Genomic DNA, 7,625 nt, shown 5'->3' on the forward strand with positions numbered 1-7,625 from the left:
CTGAAAGCTGAAATATTTTTATTCAAAGTGGAACTGTAGTGCCTCATGAGAGTTGCAGTTCAGGTGCCTTCTGCTCCCATTCTCTTTTATGGGCTGGGCTCTCTGGCCATACAAAATCTCCCAAGATGTACCAATGCCACAGACTCATAGGATGTATTCCCTCCCCTCATGAAGAGGGAAGCCAGTGGTTCATCATGGGAGACATAGTCCCAGCCAGAGAACCTGGCCTATAGAGTAGAATGGGCACATAAGGCACTGCAATGCCATTTGAAATCAGCATATTTTGGGTTTTGGCTGAAATATTTCAGTTTTCCATATTTTATCAAAAATGAAAATTTGCCATGAAAAATATCATCATCATCAATTTTCTGCAGAAACCTCATACCTTTGATGCTATTTCTGACCAGCTCTAGTTCCAATTTTTTTTTAAATAACTCTTTTGAAAACTTTCTTAGAAGGTTTTTCCAGCTCCCTGTGAATAGTCTTTAGAAGGCCTAAGTGCAAACCCAAACACGACCAGGTCTGTTGTCCCTCCCACTTTCCTTCCTCTCTATGCACACATCTACCATGCACAGGGCACATCTGTACTGGTGAAGTTACCTCAGTGCAAACCCCGAGCAACTCTGGGTGTGCCAATGTAAGAGGCAGGGCTAGCCCCATTTTGAATGGGGATTGTGAGATAGTAAGTACTTCCAGAGCACAATTTGTTAATTGCAACTTCCTCTCTCCCAGAAAAAACACCACAAACCAGACACCCTTGGGAAAGAATGAGATGCCCAAAAGTTTCTGGGCCACCTTAGAAATGGCAACGGCTCACCCTCTAGTGTCCCTGGAGCAGCTGAGTAGCTCTGTTGATTATTTTGTCTCAATACAAATTGTAACATTTTCTGCATAGCCCTGTACTGACATTGCTTTCCTCTTGCTCATCAGGCATTAATTAGAGTACTAAGCTACGTTCCCATGTCTTATGTGGCACATTAGACCTAAACGATGTACAATGACCCCTGCACCATGCAGCAAGAACCACAGAACTACACAACACTGTCCCCACCAGGACCCTGGCTATTACAATTAATAAATTAACACCATCACCACCTAGCTCATAGAGAGCTTTTCATCACTAGATCTCAAGCACTTTACAAAGGGGAGCAGTATCTTTTTTTCCCATTTTACAGATGGAGGAACTGAAGCATGGGAAGATGAAGTTATCATGGGTTGTGAGGCCCCTCACTACCACCTGTCCTTAGTGTGAAGGAACCTCGTCTATGTCGGCTGTGGATCAACTTGCTGAAACCACCAGCCTCTGGCAACACAAGCACTGCCTTCCAGGCTTCTCTCTGTACAGGTCAGGGATAGGCACACACCAACCCGAGTCTTCCAGGCATCCCTCTGGGGAACTCAGCCCTTGTTCCACTGGACACTCCCAGAACACTTAGATCTGCTATTCCCAAAGCAATAGGACACACCAGTTTGTAAGATTCTGCTCAGGACCACCACTTTGCTTAACACACAGCGTTTAGATTTATATGTATATAGGGAAAACAAAAATAAGTTTATTCTCAAAGAACAGGGATTCAGTGATAGGAAATAAGAATATTGGAAATAGATGGTTACATATAAAACAAAATCATAACATGCTTTCTAGAGACTCAAGTTAACTAACAAGGCATTTCCCTATCCCCTACAAGATATCTTACCCCAAGTCCTTTTCCCACCACTTTCAACAAGTTTGGTTTAAACCCCCTTCTCAGAAACTCAGGCCCCCTGGCAGCTTGTCATCACAGACCAAAGGAATACCTGGGGGTTCAGCTGTACCCTAGATATAGTTTAAAGGTTCATTGTCTTACTCCTAAACAGGGTAACTCCTGCTGGTTTTGGTTTTTTCCAGTGGCCCCTGCAATCTATCAGTGCTAACACAGCTAACGCTATATAATTTGTAGGTGTGTGTTTCGAGAGATGGACAGAATACTTGATATGATGGGTATGAGATTTTCTTCGCTTTAGATTGTAGTCAAATTTTCAATACTTCACAGCCCCTCAAATGTCTTTTATTCACCTCTACGCTTCCAGGGGTCATGAACCACCAACTAAGAAACACTTCTTCCCCTCATACAGTGGATTTTTAAATAATCTTCAAAGCACTTTGCAAATATGAATTGCCATGCAATGACATGGAGTTTCCCATCCCATCTCCACTACTTTCCTAGTCCGCTGTCCATTTCCATTGCTATAGAATCATGGGCAATTTAAGGCCCATTAATGCAGCCAGGATTACAGTAGGATATTTGAAGTGTCAGTCATGCATTCCTATCATCCTCATCACGTCAGTTAAAAAAAAAAATCTCTGTGTGCCAGGATAGAACACTGTTCATTTCCCTGTTCCCCACACCCTTTTCTTTTCATCATGCAAGCAATGGCGTAAGGTGCCACACAGCAGAATCCACAAAATTCAGATTAAAAAAACTGAGGAGGCTTATTCAGCCCCAGGGAGACCTAAACTCAGGTGGGACAGTAGACATGTTTGGTACCACTCCAGATACACTGAGGAATCCTAGTGAATATGTTTGCATAGGGACATGCATTTGTCAGAGTTCTTCAGGAGAACATCACCAGAACAACAAGTTGAGCTATTCATCCCTGAAATCCTTGGTCTGTGTTGTTTCAGAAATCTGTTCAGTGCATCTTGCTGTTCTTCAGTTATTTTTGTTTTGTCATATCAGTGTGGTACAGGACCAATTCCCGCTATGAAATGCAAATGAGCTGCACGATGCTTCTATCACCAGCACGCAGGTTAGAAAGAAGTGTACAAGAACGGCAATGTTCCTGACCCTTTCATGAAAGGTCTTTGCATGATTACTCTGGCAATACGTTGATCTCAGTGCTGCTGCAGAGATTGGTGGATATTTCAGAGGTGGCCTAAATGAATTTCTTTTTTCCCCTCCCATTGAACATTTGGATTTACCGTGTTCCACCTGACGCAGGCAAAGTGATATAATGTGTTTCTAACCAGAGCACTCTCTGTGCTGCTAATATGATCCAAAAGTATCTATTTAATCTGGCATTGGAAGGAGCCACACCCTTGAAGAAGACTGAAAAATTCAGTCACAGAGCTGAGGTTAGCTTCAGGGACAAGGAGAAGTCATAAAATAGAAATCCGAAGAAGAGATGGAAAGTACTAACATCATTAACTATCACAGCGGTTCCCAACCGGAGCTCTGCGGCCACCTGGGCGCAGAAGCAATGAACTCATGGGTGGAGCTGCAGGTGGTATGGGGGCATTGTCACCCCTCCCAAATTGCAGTGTCTTAACCAGAGTGGGGCAGTCCTGGGGGCAGCTACACACACATCTCCTCCTCCCGACCCCCACACCCTCTTCTTCCTCTCCCTGCCTCCTGGCCAGCTTGGAGGCAAGAAGCCCTCGGGGAGCAGCGACCACAGGGTGCCCCTCCCAGCACACAGACTCCAGATACCCCCTTGCCTGTACCGAGCTACCCCCTGCCTGCACACAGCCCCTAGCTATCTCTTCCCTGTACCCTGAGCTACCCTCTGCCAACACACAGCCCCTAGCTACCCTCCTCCCTGTCCCCTGAGCTATACCCCTTCTCACACACAATCCCTAGCTACCCCTCCCTGCAGCCAGCCCCTAGCTACACCCTCTTCTTGCCCTGAGCTACCCCCTGCCTGCACCCTGAGTGGTTTTCAAACTTTGTGAGCTGAGTCCCACCCTCTTTGAGTTATAATTTTTGGTTGCGCCCCCAACCCAACTCAGACAGCCTGGGTGGCCTGCTGAGGTGAACTGGGATAGAGGTGGCGTTCCTGCCCTTGATTTCACCATGTGAAGCTGGCCTAAGCCCTGCTGGGCCCTGCCCCCACAAAATAGAAGTCAAACTACACCTATGGGGCCCGGCGGCCAGAGCCCTGGCACCCCATAGGACTAAATCCCTGAGGGCCCCCTCGAGCCAGCAGCTGAAGCCCAGAGCCCTGACACCTCCTCCCCCCTGGGCCCTGGAGTGTTTATATCATGTTAGGGCCAGGGGGAACCTCAGAAAGAAAAAAGTTGAGAACCCCTCAACAATCATGTCCGTCCCTCTCCACTCCTCCCACAATGTGCATGTATACTTTAGGTATAGAGAGGAACCTCACAGAAGGACCAACAGGAATTGTGCAAGAAGTCATGCAAATCCTAGACCAAGCAGGGAATATATTTAACATATCAGAAGACGGTTATGTAAGTTGCGAAGTCAAGCACTCCACAATTTAGGAAATACATAATTCAGGTGGCCTGGGTACTATTAATTTGGCCCCCTTGGGCATATGCATTATGAGACAGTCTAATTACATGATCTTATACCATTTTTTCCACAGGATCCCCACCTCATTCAGAGCACAAGGATAGACAATGCCCACTTAATAAGAAACTATTCAGTGTTTTGTTTCATCCTCATTGGTCAGTTTAATACTTTATTTACTATACACTATTTAAGACAGAATTACTAGGCTCCTCTTGGGCTTCTCTGTGGTGCTCATCACTATATTTGAGTGCTTCACAAACATTAACTCACAACACCCCTGAGAGCTGACACGGTGGTCTTGTCCACATTTTACAGAGGGTGAGCTGAAGTACAGAGAAATTAAGGTCAGATGCATCCACTAATCTTGCGCTTAATTTGAGACACCTAGGACCTGATTTTTCAGAGTATTTAGCGTTATACAGGGACTTTATATATTGAAGCACCACTCCCACTGACGTCAGCTGCAGCTGCCTGCAGATCAGACCCCGGGATCTCTCGTTGGCAGCCAGATAATGAGGCACATACCTGTGAAAAGTTTGGTTTAAGCAGCTTGGCCCACATCACCTCAGGAGCTCTGTGGCAGAGGCAGAGATAGACTCCAGTTCTCCAAGACAGCATTCAGCTACCTTAACCATGGGGTATGTCTACATCTACAATTTTGCAGCGCTGGTTGTTACAGCTGTATTAGTACAGCTGTATAGGGCCAGCGCTGCAGAGTGGCCACACTTACAGCAACCAGCGCTGCAAGTGGTGTTAGATGTGGCCACACTGCAGCGCTGTTGGGCGGCTTCAAGGGGGGTTCGGGGAACGCGAGAGGAAACCGGGGAAGGAGACCAGCTTCGCCGCGGTTTGCTCTCGCGTTCCCCGAACCCCCCTGCAAACCGCAGGGAAGGAGACCTGCTTGCACGGGGGTTCGGGGAACGCGAGAGCAAACCGCAGGGAAGGAGACCAGCTTCGCCGCGGTTTGCTCTCGCGTTCCCCGAACCCCCCTGCAAACCGCAGGGAAGGAGACCTGCTTGCATGGGGATTCGGGGAACGCGAGAGCAAACCGGGGAAGAAGACCTGCTTGATTACCAGAGGCTTCCTCAGGTATGCTGGGATACCTGCTTATTCCACGGAGGTCAAGAAAAGCGCTGGTAAGTGTCTACACTTGATTACCAGCGCTGGATCACCAGCGCTGGATCCTCTACACCCGAGACAAAACGGGAGTACGGCCAGCGCTGCAAACAGGGAGTTGCAGCGCTGGTGATGCCCTGCAGATGTGTACACCTCCTAAGTTGCAGTGCTGTAACCCCCTCACCAGCGCTGCAACTTTGTGATGTAGACAAGCCCCATGAGACCCACCTTTTCTTTCCTCCCTGTAATCTCCTGCCTCATTCACTACACACCTTCCAACTTCCGCCACAAATGAGGCAGGGCTTCTGTACAGGGCTGTCCTTAGGACTTATGAGGCCCTACACAAGTTACCTGGGGATATTGAGGGATGAGGGAGGGGAAGATGAGGGGGCTCCACTGAATGTGGTCGCCAGCCAGCACTGCTGACCCCCATGTGTTGAGGGGGCACAGCCACCATCCCCACCCCCAGAACCCTGCCCCACCCAGTGCCACCCTTCCCTCCATTGCCTACCAGTACTTGGGGCTTCCCTCCATCCCCACCCCCAGTGTGGCTTCTTCCAGGGCACCCAGATGAGCTTGGGGCTTCTTCCACCCCACATCTTGGGCTGTCTGCTTGGCTGCCTATTTTTCTGGGGGTCGCATATTGGCCGGGGGGGAGGAGAAAGGGGCTCTGGGCACGTGCCCTGTTGGCCTATGTGTTAATCTGCATGGGGGAATGATTGACGCTTTGGCCAGGGGTCCCCCATCACCCAGCTTTGAGAGGAGATTTTGCCCTCCAGCAGGAACGGCTCCCTCCCAGCACCCACAGCCCCACGCCATCTCCTACCTTGTTGGTCTCCCGGGGGCGGAGAGAAGCCCTCCAGCCGGCAGGCAGGTTGAAAGGAGTAAGCAGTGGGTGAGGGGCCAGGGGCCTTCTTCCACTTCTCCCCTTTTTTTTAAATTTCCCACCTGCACTGCTGATTGGTTGTCCTGATTCACTCTGCGCCTGTGCAGCAAGGAAGACGCCAGGTGCAAACTCCCCACAGCCCCGGCCAGCCTGCCTACCGGAAGGGACAGCAGAGTCAGAGTGCAGAACAAGTGGAATGGGCAGGGGCCCCGCAGCCTGGTGGTGCCCCAAATTTTTGAGTGCCCTACACAGCCGCATATGCTGCGTATGCCCCGCTCCTATAGACAACAGACTCCTTTATTACACAGCCCTGATTTGTCCCCAGTGCAAGTCCATTCTGTGCATCATAGGACGCAGTCCGAGTCTCCACTCTCAGGCTTTTAGCCCAATCTCCTTCCCCACTCATTCCTAGACTTCTACCTGTGTTCACCATCTGAGCCGCCTCCACTATCTCCCCAAACCTAATCCTAGTCTCTTTACCCATCTAGTCCCGATTTCCCCCTCTCAGCTCCTCATCTGATCTGTCTCTTTCCAGCCCCAGTCTCCTACCCCAGGATCCTCATCTAATCTCAGTCCTGGCTCCCAGGCCCAGTCTCCTTGTCCAGCCAGTCCCAGTCTCTCCTCCCCACCAGCTCCCAGGCCCAGTCTCTTTGTCCAACTATTCGAGCTGAGAGAGACTGGAGCATGCTCCGTGAGGACAGAATCTTCAGAGACTTTGCTTGTTAAGCTCTAGCAAGTCTCTACTAAACATATGTGAACTATGATTTTTCAAATGCTATTCTGACACCAAAAAAAGCCACTCCTTCCAAATTTCCGCTAGCTATCCCAGTGACAGTGTGGGCTTTAGTGCAGGCTACAACATGACTACATATCTAGGGTGGCTGGAGAGGCTTGTGCAGCCCACACCACTGCACCTTCACTGCTATGTTTAGTGGTGCTAGTGTGGGTAAGCCTACCTGAGCTGCAAGCACACCTCCAATTGCAGTGTAGACAGCCTGAGAATCCCAAAGCGATTTCCTATGAGCAGTCTTCCTATCCCCAGACTACAAGCGAGACACCTGAGACACAGGCCTTGTCTACACTGGCAGTGGTTTGTACAGTATGCACAGCTACACACTGCAGTGAAAGGCAGGCTGTTGTAACTACACATGGCAGTGAAAGGGTCTGGCAGGGGGAAGGCAGTGGGGAGGCAGAGGGACAGTATACTGCTAAACATAGTGTAGATATGGGAGGCACTGCTTGTAGAGAGCCATGTAGGGTTATATACCCTAAAGTTCTGGTGTGTCTTTACTCACCTATGTACAGTGATGAGCTGCCAAAATATTAACAAC

Source organism: Gopherus evgoodei, chromosome 13 (assembly GCF_007399415.2).
Source record: "Gopherus evgoodei ecotype Sinaloan lineage chromosome 13, rGopEvg1_v1.p, whole genome shotgun sequence".
Classification (NCBI taxonomy): Eukaryota; Metazoa; Chordata; order Testudines; family Testudinidae; genus Gopherus; species Gopherus evgoodei.